General features: G+C 35.7%; 1 pseudogene; it reads left to right on the top strand.

Annotated features, from left to right (window-relative positions):
• The first annotated feature begins 779 nt into the window (after positions 1-779).
• Positions 780-18,963, top strand: LOC110870206 (annotated as a pseudogene).
• Positions 18,964-25,233: the final 6,270 nt, after the last annotated feature.

Raw genomic sequence — 25,233 nt, forward strand, 5'->3', positions numbered from 1 at the left:
CACTTCCTTCCTATTCGTGAAGATTATAAAGTGGAGAAGCGTGCTCGAATCTATACTGATGAGATTATATGCCGTCTTGGCATACCTCTCGACATAATCTCAGACCGTGATGGTCGTTTTACTTCACGACTTTGGCAAATTTTTCAATCCGCTATGGGTTCTCATTTGAATCCTAGCACGGCCCTTCATCCTCAAACGGATGGACAGACCGAGCGTACTATTCAGACCCTAGAGGATATGCTCCGTTCTTGTGTCATCGACTTTGGTGGTAACTGGGATGTACATTTACCATTGATTGAGTTCTCGTACAACAACAGCTATCATTCCAGTATTCAGATGGCTCCTTTCGAAGCTTTGTATGGCCTTAAGTGCCGATCTCCTCTCAGCTGGCATGAGATTGGTGAAAAGCAGTTTACTAGCCCTGAAATCATTCAAGAGACAACGGATAAGATTCTTCAGATCCGTGATAACTTGATCAAGGCCGGGAGTAGACAAAAGAGCTATGCTGATAATAGGCGTAAGCCTCTGGAATTTGATGTTGGATCGAGTTCTTCTCAAGGTATCTCCCTGGAAGGGTGTAGTTCATTTTGGTAAGAAGGGAAAGCTCGCTCCTCGCTATGTGGGTCCTTTCAAGATACTCGAAAGGATTGGCAAGGTGCCGTACAGACTCAACCTGCCACAAGAACTAAACAATGTGCATCCAGTGTTCCACATATCCAATCTACGTAAATGCCTAGCAGACGAGGAAGTGCAGGTTCCCCTTGAAGACTTGCAAATAAATGAGGTTGTACACTGTGGAGAAACCGGTCGAAATCATGGATCAGGGTGACAAGCGACTGAGGCGCAGCAAAATTCCCATCGTCAAGGTTTGTTGGGAAGGAAAGCGTGACGCCGAATTCACTTGGGAGCTGAAAAGTGAGATGAAGGCCAAGTATCCGCAGCTCTTCGAGCAATCTTCTTCCTAGATTTTGGGGACGAAATCTCCTAAAGGAGGGGAGACCGTAACACCTACGTCCCTAGACTTTTAGATATTGTCAATTTTATTCCCTAGACTATGTGGTCATTGATACTTTTGATACTTGGTGAATCTTATGCTATATACTAGATTCTTGTGATGTCTAAATCTAGATTCTTGATACTTAATACTATGAGACTTGGCACTTAAACTAGATACTTGCTGCTTGATTCTTGACACTTCATACTTGATACTTGGAAGACTAGACTCTTGACTCTTGATACTTCGGTGCTTGAAACTTGAGACTTGGTCGAACGAGGGACTGGAGTCTTGTCATCGGCGGAAACTATGAAACTTAAAATCTTTTGTGTTAATGCTATAATCTAGTTATACTATTACCCAATATTACGCAACGCTTAATCTAACTCGCAAAACGAATCAGAGACGGTTAAACGGAAAAGATGGGATTGACCGAGTGGCAACCCGATCGGATGACCATCCGATCAGATGACCAACCAATCGGATGGCCACTCGATCGAGCTGCCATCCGATCCGAGTGCACCGCCTTAACTCTCCTTCCACACTATAAATAGGCCTGTCACATCACCATTCTCATTGATGTGACAGCCTCACTCGACCAGACGCACGCACTCCCTTTTTCTTCCATTTCTCGGTGATTTTGGTATGTTTTACACTAGATTCTTGTACAACTTTGATCTAATCATAATTCTCCACACGATTCTTCTTTAAAACCTCACTTTTCACCGTGAAATCTCTAGGATTTGAGCTCATGAAGGTGATATCATCATGATGGTTTGTACCAAACTGTTGTGTGATGTCATTCTAGTCAAGATCTAGCTTAGATCTAAGGAATTTCATGCGTTTTACACTAAATCTATGCTAAATCTAAACTTTTCAAGCTAAAACTCATGTTTATCTTCATCTCTCTTAAACTTTTACTTAAATTGGTGAGATCCAGATCTAAAATGGACTGTAGACTTGATTATTAGTCTGGAGTCGGCTTGGAAAGGGATTGTTACTGGAGAAGATGACCGGAGTACAGATTCTGACATAAGCACCGTCATGGACAGACGATAGAACGGACTGGGGTGATTCCCGCCCCATCAGATCGGCTGTATACTGATGTGTTTACCGTTGTCTCCATGCATACCACGTCGTCGTCGTTAAAACAGAAACTTAGAAACTTTACAAGTTTAGGAACAAGACAAGGACAACCTGATCGAGTAGCAATCCGATCGGATAGCCATCCAATCGAATAGCCATCCGATCAAGTGACACTTGTCCCTCAACCCTAAAAATCTTGATACTTTGAACTTTTGATCGTCGAGTGACAATCTGATCGGATAGACATCCGATCGAACAGCCATCCGATAAAAGTAACAATGTGCTTTGGAACTTTTCAACACTTGGAATCTTTTGAGACTTTGAATCTTTGAAAACTTAGAACCTTGGATCGAATGGCAATCCAATCGGATAGCCATCCGATCGAATAGCGACCCGTCCCCCACACAATAGCCATCCCAATTGAATGGCAATCCGATCGGATCGCCATCCGATCGAACAGCCATCCGATCAAGATGACTGATCCGACACTTTGCTCGATCTCATTATTTTGCCCAACCCTTATCTATTGTAATCTAATCAGGCTAAATCTAAAGAGCTCCCTTTGATACAATAACTGTTGATATGTTAAGCAATCACTGTGAGTATACTCGATCCCTTTTTGTTTTAAACTTTGGGATGTAACATGTATTCCATTAAACTATGATACTTGAGACTTTTGAATACTAAACTCTATCCTATGTGTTTGTGAAACTTGTGATTCTTGTATTCTATTTGTGCTATGTGAACGTTTAATCCAGGGTGTGTGGTTCCAGCTTAACAATAGTAGCGCTATAGGAGATGTACCTCCCCATTATTCTCGGGGGTATTGTTAGGAGGATTCTAGTTTTCCTTGAGACTTGGGAAAACAACAAAGTATCGGGATACTTGGGCTATCACTTGTTGGACTGTGAACACTTGCATGGCTGAAACTACTTTGTTAGACTTACATATGGATATGAGACTTTAATCTATTATGCTATTATTCAAACTTTTATACTCGCTGGTACATTTTCGTACTGACCCTATTTTAATACATGTTGCAGGCTGATAGAATGCCGAATCATGTAAATCAAGCTAGGGTTGATGCTTAGAAACCCACCTAGTTAAATCTAGACTTTTGAACAATGATTGATGGTTTTATTTAAATCTTTTGTCGCGGTAATGTTGTTTTAAACAAATTTATGTATGAATCTTGATTTATCTATATTGAAACTTTTATTGTTATGGAATCTCATGAGCAATCTGAACGCTTAGTGCTCGCACCCCGATGTTTCCGCCATCGGTTGGGGTGTGACAAATGAACCGACAATCGAACGATTAATCGGACATTACCAAAAATAGACTAGAAACATAGTTTTTATGTTCTAAAGCTACTTATTATGATAAAACACCTTAAAAATCATAAGAACATTTAAACACACTTAACTTCACCTTAAACCTTCTAACTTACATCTCTAACCCTTAACTTCCAAAAAGTGACACATTCCCCCCCCCCTCATGAAACCGACCCCAAAAGTGGCCCCACAACCTTTCCCCATTAAATATTGCTAGTGTGTTCAAGATATGGGTCATGTAACCCCTTGGATATTGTTATGTTGGTGGATATAAGGACTTGTCTAAAAGATCACAAACATAATCTTATCGCTTTCAAACTTCACCATTTTCTCTCCTTCCTCTCTTCTACTTCACGACCACACCCACTCTTCTCGACATCACCATTTTTCTTCCATAATCAAGGCAATCCAAGGTTTTACAAAGGTGCTAGAAGGTGTATAAGGAAGGTGTGAAGCAAAAGAAGTGGAAGGACCTTTACTAGGAGCTTTTTATCCACTACATATTCTTTGTTCTTCTTCTTCTTGAGTTCTTGCCACCTCCCTAGCCATAAGAGCTAGTGGTAAGCTTCATACATCCATTTTTACTTCATGTTTAAGCTATGTACAAGTTACACCATCAAAGAACATAAACTTTAAAAGATGGTAACATGAAAATCCAACATAATCTAAGTGAAAACAAGTTGTTATGAAGTTGTTTGATGAATGATGTGAAGTTGTGAATGTTGATCTTGGGTTTTTAGTTAGATCCATCATGTATAAGCTTGTTAGAAGCTTAGATCTAACAAGTTTAAGCATGGATCTTGAAAGATCCATGATGAAACTTGAAGATGAACTTGAAAGATCTTTATGTGAACATGAAAATAGTTTTAAAGAATGTTTTCATGATCTTGAAGACACTAAACATGTAGACGGTTAAGTTTATGAAATAAAGTTTCATAAAAAGCTTATAAAAAATTTATCAAGAAGCTTGTTTTTGGAAGATCCAAATATGTTAAGTGTAGATCTAAAAGACAACATGTTTTTAAGAAATATTCAAGTTCATCATAAGGTTAAACATGATGATTTTAGTGTATGTTACTTGTGAAATTGTTGAAACTTGATTTTTTATGATGAAAAGAAAATAAACACATGTTTTGAAAACATAGGAAACCTCTATTTTTAGGGGAAACTATGTCAAAATTTTTATAAAATTTTGACACTTAGAAAAATATAAGTTTTGGTGAAACTTATTCCCTAAAAATTCATCCAAAAATATTTACCAAGGTTTCCTAATTTGTATACAAAATTACAAGTCAAGAAATAAGGTTTCTTCAAGGTTAAAATCAATCTTAAATATGTATATTTTTAGGAAAAAATATATATATTTAGTGGTCAAAAAATTATGTGGTAAGTGTATATTATGTGTATTATATGTATTAGTGTATATTAGGAACTTGAAAAATACACTAAATATTCCAAAGGAATATAAATACTAAAATACACACAAAAATATACAAGGAGGTATTTATAAATATATATAGAAAAATTACCCATAAAAGGGGTATTTGTACAAGATACAAAATATATATATATATATATATTAACATAAATATATTCCTCACAATACATGAACTTGGACAAATATTTGCACATTTTGAATATATATGTGTGTGTGTGTGTGTGTATATATATATATATATAGAGAGAGAGAGAGAGAGAAACAGGATCCGGAGAAAACGCTCAAAAGTGTGAGAACGGTGAGAACGATTCCTAGCCCAACACGTGTCACGCCGCTTGGAACAGGGCGGAGGGGCTTTTTTGTCAAAAGGGCGGAGGGGCTTTTTTGTCCTTTCATCTTCTGCTTTTCTAGTTCCGCTTTTCCCAATATTGTTGGTTTTTAAGATTTTTGGCGTTAACCAAATTCAATATTTAATGGCGTTTAATGGTTTCATTGTATTAACATTTTGGCGTTTATGGCGTTTATTCAAATCGTATGCCATTATCTATTTGAATGGCGTTTTCCAATGCATTTTAAACAAGACGGCCCATTTTTCTATTATTTTTTATAAACATTTTGGCGTTTGTGTTATCTTGGCGTTTTACTATTGTTATATTATATTTCAACCACAGGAAAAAAAATACAAGCGAAGAAAATAAATTAAAAATCCTAATCGGATCTCTCTTCCCAATCATCAATGTCATCAGTCTCTCTCTTCTTTAACAGTACTAGAACTGTCACCAAATATATAAATATATGGCATTTTATGTAAAACTTAACAAACCTATTGGTTTGATTTTTTTGCCAGCTTGTCTGTTGATATGGCTTTTTTTTTGTGAATGTTTGGCGACATAGATCTATGTCATGTGAGTGGGTTTTTCGCTTTTTCTTTGTCTTGATCTTCATCTTTATAATCAACCCACTCTTCATTGTCATTGATCTATTCTCGTCATCCAAACTTTCTTCAAGAACAAAAAATACAAAATGCCATATGACTGGCATCAGTATCTTTTTCTTGAATTTTTTTCCATCTCATGTAGCAAAATCTTTCTGAGTTACTCCCTTCTGATAATAATTCATTCAGTGAAGCTTCAAGAAGAACAATTATGAATATCCAAAAAAGCATATTAGCCATCTTTGATTTTTTTTTTTTTTGGCATTTTTCAGTGAGTGGTATTTAGTAGTATTGGCGTTTGTTTTTTTTTTTTTTTGTTTGATCAAATGGAAGTTGCTGAGACGTATCATTTTATAGGATGTCTTTTTGGCGCCTAAGTTAGGCGGTGCATTATTATAATAAAGTATTCGTCTTCTCAGTTACTGTTTGTAATTATTGTTTTTGATAAGCTTTATCTCTGAAGTCTGTAACACGTCCCATCTTTCAAGTTTGACATTTTAGATTCTAATATAATAAATTTTCCCTATCTTCAGTATTACTAATTTGTATTTTTTGTTTCTAGTTACATTTTCAAGTTTGCTTTTTATTTTTTTTATTTTTTTGGGTTTTTTATAATACTTTTTCAAAGTAATTTTATTATAGTTTGGGAGTTTTTTGGTGGCGTTTAACGGGATGATATCGTTTAAACAAGCATTTTGGTTGTTTTGGCGTTTTTATTATATATGGTGTTTTTATTATATAACAATCAACTGAAAAGGAAAATAAAAAAAGAATACATAAACAACTGATCTTCCAAATCTTCACTGTCAGTAGTCTCTTTCTTCTTTTTTGAATCATGTTTACTGGCTGGTTCGACTTTGATTCATTTTGTTTTTTTATGTGTCGCTGTTTGGAAGCACATAGTCTTACATCAGCATCTTTTTCTTGAAAATTTGTCCATCTCATGCAGTAAGATGTTATTGAGTTTAGACCTTTTCAGCCAAAAATCTTTAATTTCACAATGAACGATGTTTGATTTTTTAAGTTTTTTGGCGTTTTACCGATAAATAGAACGCCACGAAATAAGAGTACCTTAAACCTCAAAATTTGATCATGCTAAAATCAATAATGTTTTGCTGTATGAGACGGACAACATTCTTAATCCTCTGTTAAGAAAGATAACTGAAAATGTTGTCCACCCCGTACAGCTAAACTTTATTGACAACAAAGCTCAATAATGTTTTTGTATGTTTTGCCGTTATAAATTGGATGGAAGTTGAGGTTAGTCAATAAGATTTTACTAAATGAAATGGACAACATTCTCACTTAAGGATTTTGTCCATTTCATTGAGCGAAATCTTACAGACAACCAAAGTGAATTTCAAAAAAATGCTTTGGGTTAGAAGGTATTTGATGTTTGGGTTTTTTGGCGTTTATAAGGCTAATGGGATATATGAAATATGGCGTTTTGGTTTTTGTGTGTGTTTTTAATTGAAGGTCTGAGATGTTGTATATATAGGATTTTTTTGGCGGTTTTTTTAGGCGGGATTTTACTCTAATTAAGTTTGGCGTTATATATATAATGGCGTTTTTACTGGGAATGGTCTGGGATTTTTGTTTTTGGCGTTTTATTTCATGAGATGGCGTTTTGTGTGGAGAAGTCAAAAGACCCTTTTACCCTTAATGAAGCGCATCCAAGTAATAAAATTGATATTATTTACGAAAACGCCACCGCGCCAATCTAGTCCATAGATTGTTTTGATCGGACGATCGATAAGCGTTCTCATACTTTCTACCATTTTCTCTAAATCCCGACCATATATATATATATATATATATATATATATATATATATATATATATATATATATATATATATATATATATATACATATAGGGGAAGGTTCATTGGGGAACACTAAAAAATTGGGGAACAGCGGGGAACCGACTCAAACGAACTCCAATTGGACCCATTCCAGCGGTGTTGGAACCGGCTCATCGAACCCTAACTATGATCTCTTAACCCTAAATCCTAACTCCTAAACTCAAAACCCTAAAGCTAAAAAACAAGGCTAAAACCTAAGCTAAACCGTAAAATCTAAACTATAAACCCTAAAAACTAAACCCTAAAGGCTAAACCTAAAGCTAAACCCTAAAGCTAAACCCTAAAACTAAACCCTAAAACTAAACCCTAAAGCTAAACCCTAAACGCTAAAGCTAAACCCTAAACCTTAAAGCTAAACCCTAAGGCTAAACCCTAAAGCTAAACCCTAAAAGCCAAACCCTAATATATTTAGGGTTTAGGAGTTATGATTTAGGGTTTAGGGTTAAGAGATCCTAGTTAGGGTTCGACGACCCGGTTCCAACGCCACTGGAATGAGTCCAATCAGAGTTCGTTTGAGTCGGTTCCCCACTGTTCCCCACTTTTTTAGTGTTCCCCAATGAACCTCACACCATATATATATATATATATATATATATATATATATATATATATATATATATATATATATATATATTTGGACAAGTATATAAAAATTACTACCATTTAATGAAGATTATACAAAACCGGATAAATGACAAACATATATATATATATACATATATATATATATCTATACTAATAAACGAAAAACTTTTTTGGACATGTGTCACTTCCTGGTGCTTTTTCACCTTATTTTCCTATTTATCTCTTATATATAATAATAATAATAATAATAATAGTAATAATAATAATAATAATAATAATAATAATAATTTTAAACAAAAATATTAGATAAGAATAAATATTTAGATAAGGATAAACATTTTTTTTATTATGATAATAATAATAATAATAATAATAATAATAATAATAATAATAATAATAATAATTTTACACAAAATATTAGATAAGAATATAAATGTTTATTTTTATTATGATAATATTAAATAATAATAATAATAATTTTAAACATAAAATTAGCTAAAAATACATATTTAACAAAGTAAAATGTTATAATAAGTAAATAGTCCATTAAAGTTCATTTTTAAAACATAAATCTTGACAAGTGTATGTGTTAACATATGACATTATAGTTTAACAAAATATTAGATAAGAATATAATACATATTTAATAAAGTAAAATGTTATAATAAGTAAATAGTCCATTAAAGTTCATTTTTAAAACATAAATCTTAACAAGTGTATGTGTTAACATATGACATTATAGTTTAACAAAATATTAGATAAGAATATAAATGTTTATTTTTATTATGATAATATTAAATGATAATAATAATAATTTTAAACATAAAATTAGCTAAAAATACAAATTTAATAAAGTGAAATGTTATAATAAGTAAATAGTCCATTAACGTTCATTTTTAAAACATAAATCTTGACAAGTGTATGTGTTAACATATGACATTATAGTTTATTAAACTCGAGCAATATACGAGTTTTTTTAAGATATATCTTTTTTATTATTTATTATATACAATCACATTTATGAAAAATAAAAAAACAAAGTAAAATGTTATACTAAGTAAATAGTACATTACATCAATGTTCATTTTTAAAAGATAAATCTTGATGACTGTTTGTATTAACATATGAAATTATATTTTATTCAATACATACAATATACGAGTTTTTTTTAATATAGCTTTTTATTATTTATTATATATAATTATATTTATGCATTCCGTGTAATACACGGGGTTTTAACCTAGTATATATATATATATTATAAACAAACCTTAAAAATAGATTATTTTTAAGAAATATAATTCCGGAATGTATTAAAAATCAAAGGATTGATTTTTGGCGAATAATATAAAATACACAAATATTTACATATAAATACAAGTATACTTTCCTAAGTATACTTATACAAAAATAATATTGAAAAATATTATTTAACAAATTACTTATATTTATTTTAGAAAATAATATAAGTATCATATACTGGTTAAGTTATAAATATAGACTATTTTTAACATATATCGTTTTCAAATATTACAAATACAATATATATTTTTGGAGATAAAATATATATTTACAAGTGAACAATACAAACTCAATTTACAATAATGCGACGAACGGGCGAGACCCGACCATCAAAGGCACGACTCTCACATATGACGAACTTAAACAAAGTAAATACATAACTCAAGATGGTAACTTGTACTTAGTAAGTTACAAGTTTAAGTGACTAACGTACGTAGAACGTTTATAGGTTACGACGTCTATGAGACAAGCCCCGGTGAAGTTTCGACGCAAATCAGCGAGTTCATGTCCCACTTTTAAACATTTTCTTGTTTTCTAAACTTGGGGAAAATACATGTATTATGGTATATGTAGAAACAAAACTAAGGAATGACGTATAGATCATGTTACGAATAGGGTGAAACTTAAGCACCATTAATCAATGTATACATTTAGACCATGGAGCGAAAGGTTAGATCTAATGAGTTTAAGGCAACCTCACTCTTGGCCTCATTTTACCAAAGAGTGCTTTTGGGTCTCAGCCAACGAACGACGGAAAATACCTAGGTTTGTATGCTTCCTATATCGTGACAAATGTTAATGTCCTCGCGAAACGTTAGCGATCTTGATTTCCTTACATTTACAGAATACAGTTTACAAATGCGTTTTACAAAGTATATACCATGTTTTCATACAACTATGCTCAAACATTCTATACAAAACTGCATGAATTCACATCTACTTTTGTTGATGATTTTCAAAACTTACATGTATTCCAGGAAACTAAGTGGATGCGCGCGGCCTCTCTTTGCTCAAGAAAGTTGTTTATGTTACAAGTTGTCATGTGTCTATGCTCCGTTGCCACTTTTGATGGGTTTGTTTGCTATATCCAGCCTCCTTGCAGTGATATAGTGAACAAAACCTTGATCTTTGATTTGAAAAGAAGTTGTAAACTTTTCAAACAACTATCTTGTGTTGTGATGTAAACTTTAAACATAACTTTTATTTTGAATGTTTAAACTATGAATGGAAATTTGGAGTTGTTTTATATTCATGTAGTATGTTTACTTATCGTATGCAATGAGAACCATTCATGATCACACCTCATGCTTCCGCCTTTGAAATGGGTGTGACATTAAGCCTTAACACTGTCATTAACTAACGGCCAAGACCCTCACGTGTAGAAAACGTAAGGGTATTTTCGTCCTTTTCCGGTTTTGTTTGAAAAACCCTTATAAAACCCCAGACCCCTATATTTTCACACCTGGTTAATCATCTTCAACATTAAGGCCTTCATCAAAAAAGTATGGTTTTGTGCAAATGTGGAAGGCAAGCAATAATGAAAACTTCGTGGACTCAAAGTAATCCTGGACGACAGTTTTACACATGCCCTTAGCTGGTATGTATTCGTAGCCCTAATTTTAACAACTGGTTATTCAAGCCCTAATTTTTACATTTGCATTCAGAGGTCTAGGTGTAAATTCTTCGAATGGCATGATCCTTGATGTGTATAAAATGCAACATATAAATTACATCAAATGAGGCATAAAACTAACCCTTTTTTAGAACTAATGTTGGAAAAAGTGTGCTTTTGTCTTCCTTTTGTATTTTCAGGATTAAATGAACTCAAATGAACAAAAGAAGAAAAAGCCAGCTAAATCTAACAAGAATACAAGAAAAGGAATAAACGTGGCATGCCCGACCCCTCGACAGCATCCTCCCAAACAAAAACAAGAGAACAGAAGGCTGAACACACCCCGTGCTCAATGAGCACGGGGGCGTGCCCAAGTGTCTGCAGAAAAGACAAAGTTGTAGAAGCTTCTATCACCCACCACGGGGGCGTGCCCAGCGGACACGGGGCCGTAGTCAACTCTAAGATTCGCAGAATCTAGAAAAATCTTGATAGTACAGATACGCTTCTGCACACGGGGTCATGCCCAGCGGACACGGGGGCGTGGTCAACTAATGCAGACAAACTGCATTTAATGAAGAAAGAGAAGATGGATGGACACGGGGCCATGCCCAATGGACAGGGGGCGGTGTCCGGGCTTCTGTGCAAGCTATAAATAGGGGTACTTGGCTCACTTGCAAATCATCCCTTAGCAAACCACCTCTCTCACACTTCACCCACCCACCACCACCATCACAACCCACATCCACCACCATCATCCATCATAAAGTGTGTGTAGTAGTCTTGGGATCTAAGATTGATAGTAAGAGTTCTTGACAATCAAAGGCCATGTTTGCCTAAGTCTCTTACAACACTTGGTGAAGACAAGCATTTAGTGTAATACTTTTTATTATTAATCTTTTCCACTTTTTATTTGGTTATGTATTAATGACTTTAATAACTAGTTTCTTATGTTGAAGGTGAATCTTCCTTATCATTTGCCCGTGGTGTCTTGGCGTTATTTTACTGTCTATATAAAATAAAGTATTTACACCATTCATATCTCCACGGTCTATATGGAGATATGTTGGCTACCTGGTCGGGGGTTAAGGGAATGGTTTGGTAAGAGTCTTGCCTTGTTCAGTGTATAGATCCTGAAAGGACCTGGGTCAAGCTTAGTAGGACCTCCTTCAATACCCACTGGTATTGGATGGCGGGGATTCGAATTTCTTGATCCCCTAATATGTAAGCTACTATTAAAACATTAACCCGACTACTTAGGATTGTATCCCTGCTGACTCAAACTACTTAGCCGAGGGTAACGTCACCTTCAAAAGAGGGGCCTACCACATTCCGCATTAATAGCTTAATTAATTATCTTTCAATAATCCAACCCTTTAGGATTATATCCTTGCTGACTCAAACTACTGGGTTGAGGGTAACGTCACCTTCAAAAGAGGGGCCTACTACTATAACTAAGATAATCTCTTAAAAAGTGCAAAAGTGCATAAATAATCAAAGGTTACACTAAAGGCGAGTCGGATCCAAGTGATTCATCTTGTCTATCTGTTTTTATTTTTATTCTTATTTTCAACATTTTTAGTTTTTATTTTCTAGTTTAAAACCTTTTTCTAAACTTTTGATTTGATTAGACGTTGAGGATAAACCGGTATTAAAAGCTCTTGTGTCCTTGGACGACCTCGGTATGTTACCAACACTATACTACGCTCACGATGGGTGCACTTGCCCATATGTGTGTTTGGTGTTAGTAAATATCGTGTTTTATAAAGTTAAAACTTGACTAATGTGTTAAAAAGGGCTAAAAATATACTTAAGAATATATCACATCACACACGCATCAATCCTTCATTATGTAATTGTGCTAGCCAAGTCATCACATGAAAATCAGTAAACTTTCCACCATGAAAAACCTTGAAGCAGAACAGCTATTCATATTTACCTGAAAAAGGCATTGATTTTTTAGGAACATTAAAATTTTGCTCTGTTTTTTTATCACACACTGTGCTTACCGTAAATGTCTTTTTGATAATCGTCATCATCTACTCTGATGTGCCAAGTTGCTAGCATTTTTGCCCTAATCATTGTGTTCTTTGTTGATTGTTGTGTTCTTTGTTGATCGTTGTGTGTGTGATTCAATTTTGATCAGGAAGTTTGAGAATGTGAAAGGGTTTTGCAATGTTGATCGTCTTGTATGGAGTTTGAGAGGTTTTGAAAGAAAGGACGAAAATATCCTCACGTTTTCTACACGTGAGGGTCTTGGCCGGTAGTTAATGACAGTGTTAAGGCTTAAAGCCTAAGATTGTTACAAATTAAAATGTTAATACCTGATTGTGCAACAAAAATTCATTAGTACCCAACATTGAAAGTTTGTAGATACCACAAGGACTAACGGTGTAATTTTTTCTAAAATGTAAGTCTAAATTGTAAGGTTGAAGAAAAAAGCGACCCGTGACAATAATTTGAATCATATATTAGAAGTTAAAGATTTGATGTTTTATTTATAAATTTACCATCTTTATAAATAATTAATAGTTTAAATCATTTGGTCTTAGAAATACATGTGGTTAATTTTAATGAGGTGTTAAATTAAAAATAAAGTTATTATAATAATACATAAATAATTAAATTGGAGATGTTAATAATAATAAAAAATAATAACAGTTTAGTTATAGATAATAATAAACTAAAGATGAAAAGACTTTTGATTTTAACACAACATACAAATTCTGCAGAAAAATACAGCTTTGACCACCGAAACGAAATAATTTGTTTAAAGTATCAGACTACATCTAAAAGTTGTGATTCCAGCGCCATTAGAGTGTATTTCGAAATACTACGTTTTGGACTCAAGAAAATCCAGTTTTCGTTATGTTGTGACCTAGTTACAGCCACTTAAAGCTGGTTGTAACGTTCTAAATTGCAACTGTTTTTACATAAACTTTACTCCATCAAGATTTCAAGCTTCCTAGACATGTTTTCGTGATTAGATGAACCTCATAAATCATTCTAAGCAGGTTATTGGTTGTTTACATCAGATTCATTGTACAATATCATCAATATCATCAAGCATGTCAACCGTAATCAAACTATACGTGTCCATACATACATAAACTGTAATACTAATCCTCATATTTGTTTTTTTTTTCATGAGTTCTAACTACAAGTAACATCATAATATTTAGATCATCAAAGACAAATATAAACACAGTCATGAACACAATTGATTAGCATGATTAAAACAATAATTAGACGTGTTACCGGATTAAAAGATGGCGAGGGTCGCTAGATGATGAAGGCCGAAACTTGGGTCTCACTTCCTTGTGTTCCTCGATTCGAAGACAAGCAAGGAGAGCTAGCAGGTTAATTGAACTAGGTTTTGGAGGTTATACAAAAGAACATGCACATGTTGTTCGTATAATACAGGATATGGGGCGATTTTTGGTTGTTTGGGCCGCAACCTATGGGCCGATTTAAAAAGGGTTTGGGTTGGTGGTTTGGGGTTTTGTGTGGGCCATAAGTTTCACTTAGTCTTGGGGTGTTTGGCCGTAAGCCATTAGAGTGGGTGTGGGTTGATTTGGGTCGTACGAAAGTGGGGATGGTTTGGGTTTATACGTAACATAAAATGGATCACAAATGATGGGAGTTTGGAACTGATAGTGTGGGCCGTAACCACTTGGGCCACACACTCACTTGGGCCCAAGACATGCTAAAAAGATGGGGTGGTATCGGATTGGGCTACAACTGGGCCGCAACTTTCTCTAAGAAATAAGTTGTGAGATACTTCTAGAAAATAAGTGTTAAGTTTAAAAAATGAATTTATATAATATTAAATAGCAACATGTTGGGCTTTTAGTTGTTGTAAGTTGTGCTTAAATTGTGTTATGTGTTTTTGTTACTTGAGCCATAACTTACAAAGTGGTACATATTAAATAATATTTATATAATATTAAATAACAACATGTTTGTGCTTTTAGTTCTTGTAAGTTGTGCTTAGATTGTGTTATGTGCTTTTGTTACTTGAACCATAGCTTACAAAGTGGTACATATTGGGTTTAAAAACCCGTTCTCACCTTCATTTTCTACTCTCCTCTTTCTCTATCTATCATCTGCACTCTTCTCCTTCTCTCTACTCTCTTCTTTCTCTCTCTAGATAACTCCACCATCCCACCTTGTTTTAATTAATTGATAGAGCTCGAGATGTGAAACCAACTATTAATAGAAAATTAATCGTAACTTATTGCATAAAATGGTTGTGAAGCACTAGACATTTAAATACAACTAGTCATATGCTATTTTTTATACTTTTCTTTGAAATTGTTTTATAGACATTTAAATGTTAAATTAATATCTGAGTTTAAATTTATTTTAAATCATTTTTCTAGAATTCTTAGCAATCTATTATATATAATAAACATAAATAATTTTGCTGATGTGTCAAGCTATTAGGCCACTGAAATTCTCTTTTTGGCTCCAAAACTTCGGTGTGCTTTTTTCCTAAAGGTGAAGCCCCGAATTAGTCTACTCGACCCACAAAATCGGATCCTATAACACCCTTCTTTTTTCTCATTCCTCTTCTCACTCTTCATATTTTCTTCTCTGAAACCCTAACTACACTCTCTCCCTTTCTCTAAAACCCTAACTACAGCCGCCTTCAACAATCTTCCTATCATCATCAAGTTTTGTCATCATCATCGTTCAATCCCAGATCTTCATCATCCTTCTTTTAAACCCTAGCTGTCAACACCGTCTTTTTTCATCTTCTTGTGAGGTTTTTTCTACACAGATCTAAAATACAGGTTTAATTCGATTCATAAGGCAATCACTTTACAGCTTTCCATTCCACTCCATTCATCGTTCTTTGCCAGACCCTAAAATCACTAGCTCCATCTATTTTGAATCTGAATCAAAAGAAACAATATCAACCCACCTATGATATAGAGCTTTTGAGAATTTGGTATCTTGTTTAGTCTCTTGGCATGTGTGTTTTGATCCAATGTTTCTTCTTTTAATTGTTTTACTTATTTAGAAATTTGTTTTTGAATCATTTGACCATTTTGATTTCTCAAATGCTGATCTTCCTGTTGATGGTTAGCTTGGTTCCGCTGATCGATGGTTTTTTTTACTATGAATCACACAAATTGTTATCGATTATGATTTTGGTTGTCTGTGTATTGAATACGTTTTAGTTGATTCATGTATATTTTTGTTATGAATGTGGTTGCAGATTGTAATCAGCCTAAGACGGTTGAATAGAACGTCTGTTAGTGTTTTTTTCGATTGAAGATATGTTGACCTAATTGAGATTTGATTACATTTTGAATGATTAGAACAATTTAGGTTGATGCTAGAAAAGAGAGTGGTTTTGATATTGTTATTGTAGCAGGAACAGATTCCCGTCAAGCATTGTCGATAGAAGAGTCGCTTTGGAGATCACGAGCTTTTGCTGATGTCCTTTTTATCGATGCACTTGCTTCGAAAGAAGAGATGAAAGCGTTCTGTGAAGTCTCTCCTGAAGTTCCTAAACTGGTTAGCAAGTTCTTTTCACCATTAGCAAATAAAAACATGTTTTTCTTTTGGTTTATTTTGTAATTGGTCAATGTAACACTTTTATATAAAGTTTAACACCGGAGACAATTCCAACATTTTTTGAATAAATTTAATGTTTTTATATAAAGTTTAAAAGTGCATATATTTCAAATAATTGTTTATATAAATTTAATGTTTTTATATATAATGTTTCATATATAATGTTCATTTTAGCATACAAGATGACTCAAAGTTCCAGATGCCACTGATGAAAATAATGTTGATATTTAATGTAAGAAAACCCAAACTGTTATTAGTGGTATTGTTCTTTTTATGATTATTATTACCATCATCAACATCGTCATCGTTATTATGATTTTTTTTCATATGTAGGCCAACATGCTTGAAAGTGGGGGAAAACAACAATACTCACTCCTCTTGAACTCGTGGAAGTTGGATATAAAATTATAGCATATCCTCTTTCCTTTCCATTTCGATCAGGTATTTGGTTTATAGATCTACATATAATTTAAAGTTCTTTATGATTCAACATTTAAGTTTTATGTTTGTATTTGCAAACCCAAATGTTGAGCGATGGTTATGGAGTGGCGATCATGTCTGCAAGGTAGCGGGTATGTGTGGTGTGTTATGTTTGGCTGTTGGTCTCCTCAGAGTTTATCTTACGTTTTAGGATTTCCAAGAACACTTGAAGATCTTCATCTTCTTAGGTAATTCTTAATATTAATAATAATCTCCTTTTTGATGTTGTTTTTATGTATTGTTTGGATCTTTTGGTTTTTATTTTGTTATGTTAAATCGGGATTTTAAACGTTCCGTCATTTATGCTTCGATTGTGGTTATTGATTTCAGGTAATACTTTTTGTTCGTGATGGAAAGCTGGTATTTACATTTGGTTAAACAACAGGTAACGACTACCGATATGTTTTGATTATTAATGTTTGTTATCACCTATCTTTAGTGTATTTGTTTTTGTTATTTGACCATGGATGTTTTAGGGATTCATAAGCTATTTGGATATATTATAGCAATAATTATCCATATTGATGTCTTCTATGTAGATTGTAGACTGATTCAACCTTCGTGAAACCCAAAAATTTTGTGTCACTGGATTCCAGCTTTCATTAACGCACATGTGCTATCAATTTTAGGTAAAAAAATTAATATTGTATTCATCTTTTTAATCGATACTTTGGATTTATATGATACATCATTGTTATGATTCTTAATTGCAGAAGTGAACACTTAATTTGGCTAAAAGTTTAAATTTTTATAGTTGGGTTAGCTGATTCGGTCATGTTTTGGACTGCAGACAGGGCTCTGATCTATACTATAGTACGAGTATCGGGTAGTGTTTTATTTAGATAAATAGGAATCTTTATGTCTTAGCATCAATATGTCAGCTTGCTAAATGTTTTTTTGAAGAAAAAAGTATCATTTACATCTGGGTTTGTCAGATTTAATTATCTTTTATTTTTTTTCTTATGAATCATGTGCCGGAAGATGGCGGGAGGGTCAGTATTGGAGAGAGCTATTTATAGAGCAAAGGGTGGGCCCCAGGTTAAAAGTTGCAATACTAGGTGCTGCTGGTGTCACTACCGATATCGTTAATGAAGATAAACCCATTGGTTTTGGTTCTTCATGCTTACGATGTCTTTAATGCTCCTGGTGTCACTGTGATATTAGCCACATGGATGCCGGTGATGTGGTAACTTTCTTTCAATAACAAAATTTTAGCTTAAACAAGCACCTTTTTCATTATCGTTTGTTGTGTTAAAATATCTTTGTATTTCATTGCGTTAGCGATTAACGTTTTTGTATGATTTATAGGTGAGAGGTTTTCTCGGTCAACCACAGCTCGATGCAGCACTTACCGAAATGGATATTGTGATTATACCTGCTGGTCTTCCAAGAAAGCCCGGAATGGCACGTGATGATCTTTTCAAGATTAATGCGGGAATTGTTATAATTTTATGTGAAGGAATTGGATGCCCTAATGCAATTGTCAACTTGCTTAGCAATCCCGTGAATTCTACGATTCCAACCGTTGCAGAAGTTTTCAAGAAAGCTGGTACTTATGATCCTAAACGCCTGCTTGGTGTCACTATGCATTCAAGATGGTGGAACCGAAGTTGTTCAGGTAAGGCAGATTGCTTTACATATGATGGCACTAAAATTTGGTCTTAGAAAATATAGGTGTTCCACTCTTTATAGACTATGATAAACTGACATTTATTTAACTTGCAGGACAATTCTCCAACTTATTGGGATAATGTTGTTTTCATCCCTCCTGTGGAAGGGATGATGCACTTTATTGATATTGTGAAAACTCGAATCCAGAGTCAAACTGTTTGTTTTGACTCAAATCTATGTCGTTAGAAGGAAAGGTAGTTAGGTTGTCGATCATAGTTGAGTTCAATTTTCAGTTTATCCGGCATTCCTCATTCTCAGGTGAGTTTCTGAACTTGTATATGCTAAATATTTTTGTATCATCTATTCCGAAGTCTCCATTTGACTTTTGATAGTCAAACATGTATTTTCATTATAGTTTATATTTAATTTGAAATTTTAGACCATATGTTTCACATCTTTATATTGTTGTATGTAAATGGGTCGTGGCTTCTTAAGTAAAGTGTTGATAACAAAAACAAGATCAGATCCACTAGATGGTGCAATTTTGGGCTCTATTGGGTTTAGTCGACACCCCTCATAAATCAATTGCACGCCAAAGAAAGAAACACACTGATGATCCCAGTGAAGTGCTTCTGATGGGTGATATAGGTTTAGTTGATATTAATAATATAATCTTTACTATTTAATGTTGTTTCAATTCTAATCTATTGTGTATGATCAGGTTCATATAAATAAACCAAATGGCACTACGAGTGTGTCATTTTAGGTACTCAAATATTTTTAAAGATAGGTCAAAAAGAAGCTCCAAGGTTTGACAGGTGCCCAAGGTATGGATACTGCTAGGCTAATGAAGTAAACAAAAGATGTATGTTTCCTACTGTTGCTACAACAAATACAAGACCAAGGCCTGTAGCGATATCTCCGGGGTAAAAGGGTTCAAGGTTTCAGTTAGCCTAACGCAGGTCGTGGGGTCCCCCCACGTTTGCAAGACGTGGAGAGAGGTTCACTAGTATTATTGTTATTCTCCTTAGATTCTGAACTGATTAGAAATCAGCCTAGAAAGCAATCATTGGAGAAGATTAATTATTTAGTGTGAAGAAGAGAACTTGTAAGAAACAAGCTTTCATGGGAGAAGAAGAAGAGAAGCAAGCATGAAGCTAGCTCTCGAGATGGAGAGGAAGAATCAGAGAGTTAGGATGATTCCTACTGATTCTAGAGTGGTCTGCATGTCTATCATGGCCTGCATTTTATAGTGGAAGAGGTTTCTCAAAGGAGAAACCTTTGACTAGTGAACCTGGCTTGCAGTGAGGGACTTACCCTTTTAGGGGTTGAAGGGTTTGGACCTACGAACAAAAGGGTGTGCTCTCCCACATGTTCTGGTTGCGGCTGGGCAGGAGGTTTTACACGCAAAGGGTGATGTGACAAGGCCCTGACTTGTCCTTTTTAATGTTCACGACAGCTGGCGATTTCTGAACCTTTTAACCTTTTAAGCTGTTGTGTCTCTAATCTGTTTATTAAGGTTTGAGCTACCCCCGTCACCAGCCCCCCAAGTCAGAGGTATTTGGGTTGTAAGCTCAATTTCTTCTAACTTTTGTACACGATTTTTATTGCTTAAAGGCTTCAAGGCTTGAAAGGTTATCAGGCGTCTAAGTTTTTTGGATTTGAATTTTGAAATGACAGTTAATGTGATGGATGGTAGTTTTTTGCCTTTTGCGAAATAATAACTGCCTTGACTTCACTTTCTTTTTTCTTTCGATCGCCTCTCCTGGGTGCTAGCAAAGATCTGTATGTGAGTTATTCTTATCTCACTAGAGAGGAAGTTGTGGCTTTTTTTAATAATGGGGGATCGATCTAAAGTTTAATCCGGTGGCTCCGGGTTTTAGATAAATCAATCGATCAGTGTCTCGCTGGTTTAATTGCTCTTTATTGCTGTCATTTCGAGTTTTCCAACTTGTGTCATTCGTTTTTGGTCTTTGTTCTGAATATTTTAGAGTATTATCGTGTGTCTTTTGGTCAGTTGCGTCCTCAAGGTCTTGCTAGGACTTTACACTTTGAGGTTTTGTGATAGGGTATGGCCCATCGTTGTTGTTCCGATGTTTCTTCCGGTTGACCAAGAACGACGATCCACGTTTGAGACATCCCCAGTTGATGTTTATTTGATTTCCTCAATGGTTTCTACCTTTGGTTCTTGGAAGGACTGATTTTTCTAGATTTTTGAGTCCATTGTTCCCTTCAAGCTTGTTTGGAGGCATCCTGATGCTGTGTTAAACAAGCTTGAGCCATTTGATTCTGAACTAGATAGTTGGTTTGTTAAAAACCATTTAGGAAATGTCCTTCGAGGCTTTGTACCTTTCCTGAACACCTTTTAGTGTTGATGGGTGTGAGCACCTTGTGGGACAAGCAAGATTGTGACCCTGTGCTCATGAGGGATGATCAGGGTATGATATTTTGCTTTATCAAGAGTGATGGTACCTCTGATGTTGTGTTTGGGGATGCTGAGGCCACGCCCGGTGAAGATGTTGTTACCAGGAACACTGAGCATGGGGTTCGAGGGTTCAGGCTACGTGAACGTCCCAAACGTCAAGGGTTTTACCAAGGTTGTTGTTTCCTAAGTCTCTTCTCGCCATTCAAACCGTTGTTTGACAAAGTTTGCCGACCTACCATCGGCTTCTGAGCCGGTGGAACTGATCGATGACATAGAGGCTTTGGACGACTTGGAAGTTGTGGTTGAGGGAAAATAAAAAAAAAACAAGGAGTTGCCCTTGGTGATTGGTAAGGAGAGTAAGGCAGCGGGTAAGAAGGTTGTGAGCTTGAAGGGTTTCGGGAAGGGTGGTGAAGGTTCCACCAATGTTAATCTAGAAGAGGTTTATGTGTAGGATTGGAAGGTCACAGTTGGTGACAGCTTCAAGTCTTCATGCGTTTGTGAGGATGTTCTTACCCATTTTGCTCCTCCTACTATTTGATGTTCTTGCTCATCTATGGACGATGAGCATATGATTTCAAAAATGATGATGGGTGCTTGCAACCTTGCTACCTTGCTTCTTGAGGGTGTATCCCGATTTCGGAAAAGGATGCAAGAATATGAAGTCTTTTCGGAGAGGAGGGATGAGATGAAAGCTTTAATGGTTGCTTTGAAAGAAGCTGAGGGCTACGCTGAGAAGGAGAAAGCATTGTTGTTTGAAGATTTGAGGAGTTTTCTTCCCGCACAAGACTGATATGGTTGAGTTGGAAAAACTCTTGGAGGCTGACAAGGTTTAAGTCAGGGTCGATAAGGATGCCTTGGAGGTTCAGAAAAAGACTCTTCTTAGAGGAGAAAGAAGGGTTAAAGGCTTCATTTGCCCAGGAAAATGGTGATAATAAATGGCTCATTGAGGATGGATTCCAGCAAGTGGTTACTTATCTTCTCCATTCGTCGGAGTTCAAAAAAGTCTTGGGTGATGTGTACATCGAGCTTCTTGCTCATGGAAGACACCAAGGTCTGTTTGCTGGTTACAAAGCTTTGTGAACCTGTGGAGCCTTGGGAAAAGTCTTCTCTTTTTCAACCCAAAGCCTTCAAAGTCTTCAAGGGAACATTTTTTAGGATTGAGCATATGATTTGCCCTTATGTGAGTGAAGTCTCCAAGTGTTTTGGTAAACCTTTGCCTGTTTTGCAGGAGCTAAAACCCCAAGGCCTTAATGAGGTTGTTGGTAACGAAGTGTTGACGTCCCTCTCGAAGAAATGTCCTTGCTCCAGAGATAGCGAGGAAACGTGTTCTAAAGGTGGCGAGGGATCAAAGGGTTCAAGCCTTGAAGCCTCCGAGACAGCGGGTGTCGTAGGGAGGAAAAAGAGGATGACTAAAAACTCCCAAGATTATGGGGTTTCGAATAAGGATGATGCTGCAGAGTCTATCATTTCTGATACTGCCAAATGAAGAAGAAACTTTAATTCATAGCTTTCTTAGCATGTCGAACAATGTTATGGGTTGTTTACTTAAACATCTTTTTGTTTTAAGGGAACCGTTTAGGTCCTTTGGTGGTTAAAGCTTGGAAGGCTTGTGGACAATGTTTAATGTTTGATGGCCAGTATGGCCCTTGCTATCTTTAACTTATCTTGCTATATTTATTGTGCTGTTCTGTTTACTCCCTTGTGTTTTCATTGGTTTTGTATGTTGTCTTTGTTTTAGGCGGTGCATCTTATGTTACTTATACCTTAAAGGGTTCAGTGCTGCAGTCACTTAGCCTTAGGATATTTTTAACAAGAAGATACAACCTCTATCCTATGTATGACATTCACTTAAAGTCTTTTTGGTTCGTAAGCCAATGTTAGGGCTTAAGGAACATTTGGTGTAGGGTGTTCAAACCCGTCTATGAGACATGATTTTTAAGATTTCTATAAGTCTTATGGAGTTGTATCGATTTCGGAACTCACCCCTTATATAGGTCCATTCAACCCTTGAACCTATTGAGCGATTTGGCCTGGGAGCTCATCCCCTTACATGGCTCTTGCCATGGAGTTTTTTGCTAGGTTCTCAACCTGATTATAGGATAGAAAGACAAATTTTGATTCATCGTTCATTCATTTCAAAGTACTTTGATTACTAGGGGAATAGAACAACTTTTGGGAACTATTTGTAACACGTTTTGGTTAAACATGGAACCTTTTAAGGTTTTTGCCATTCCAATGGCGGGGAAACTTTTTGCCTTGCGGACCTGCCAGCTTGTATGATCCCCCTTTGTGGGCTTCAAGGATAGTGTATGGCCCTTCCCACTTAGGGCCAAGCTTTCCTTGACTTTCTTTCTTGCTGACCTCATTGTTTCGAAGCACAAGGTCCCCAGGCTTGAAGCGTCCATGCTTCATGATGTGTGTAAAATGCAACATATAAAACACATCAATTAAGGCATAAAACTAACCCTTTTTAAGTACTAATGTTGGAAAAAGAGTGTTTTTGTCTTCCTTTTGTATTTTCAGGATGAAATGAGCTCAAAATCACAAAAGAAGCAAAAAGACCACTAATTCTACCATAAATACAAGAAAAGGAACAAAAGTGGACTGCCCGGACCCTCAACGGCACCTCCCAAAACAAAGAGAAGAAAACAGAGTCTGAACACGCCCCGTGTCCAGCGAACACGGGGGCGTGCCCAGGAAGCAGCAGAAAAGACAAACCAGTAGAAGCTTCCATTGCTCACCACGGGGCCGTGCCCAGCGGGCACGGGGGCGTGTTGAAAGTACAGCAGGCGCATTAATTGTAATTCGCAATTACAATTAATGAAGAGAGAGAGTGTCAGACGGGCACGGGGCCGTGTCCAGTGGACACGGGGCCGTGTCCAGCGTTCTGTCCAGCCTATAAATAGAGGAGCTTGGTTTCATTCTCCCTCATCCCTTGGCACACCACCTCTCTCACACCTCATCCACCACCCACCACCACCATAACACCATCATCCACCACCATCATCCATTGTCCATCGTAGAGTGTGTGAGTCGTCTCGGGATCCAAGATTGATCGTAAGAGTTCTTGACAATCAAGGCCATGTTTGCCTAAGTCTCTTACATCACTTGGTGAAGACAAGTGTTTAGTATAATACTTTTTATTTTTAATCTTTTGCACTTTTTATTTGGTTTTCTATTAATGACTTTAATAACTAGTTACTTATGTTGAAGGTGATCTTTCCTTATCGTTTGTCCGTGGTGTCTTGGCATTATTTTACTGTCTATATAAAATAAAAGATTTTCACCATTCATATCTCCACGGTCTATATGGAGGTATGTTGGCTACCTGGTCGGGGGTTAAGGGAACGGTTTGGTAAGGGTCTTGCCCTTGTTCAGCGTTTAGAGGTCCTGCTTGGGACCTGGGTCAAATTTAGTAGGATCTCCTTCAATGCCCATAGGTATTGGATGGCGGGGATCCAAACTCTTTGACCCCCTCATAAGTTAACTACTATTAATACTATAACCCGGCTATTTAGGACTGTATCCCTGCTGACTCAGACTACTTAGCCGAGGGTAACGTCACCGCCAAAAGCGGGGCCTACCATAATTTGCATTAATAACTTAATTCATTATCTTTCAATAATCCGACCCTTTAGGATTGTATCCTTGCTGACTCAAACTACTGGGTTGAGGGTAACGTCGCCTTCAAAAGAGGGGCCTACTACAATAACTAAGATAATCTCTTAAACAAGTGCAAAAGTGCGAAAATAATCAAAGGTTATACTAATACACGTGTCGGATCCAAGTGATTCATCTTGTCTATCTGTTTTTATTTTATTTTATTTTTCAGCATTTAGTTTGTTTTTATTTTTCTTAGTTTAAAACATTTTTCTAACTTTTTGATTTGGTTAGACGTTGAGGATAAACCGGTATTAAAAGCTCTTGTGTCCTTGGACGACCTCGGTATCTTACCAACACTATACTACGTCCACGATGGGTGCAC

This window comes from Helianthus annuus, chromosome 8 (assembly GCF_002127325.2).
Source record: "Helianthus annuus cultivar XRQ/B chromosome 8, HanXRQr2.0-SUNRISE, whole genome shotgun sequence".
Classification (NCBI taxonomy): domain Eukaryota; kingdom Viridiplantae; phylum Streptophyta; class Magnoliopsida; order Asterales; family Asteraceae; genus Helianthus; species Helianthus annuus.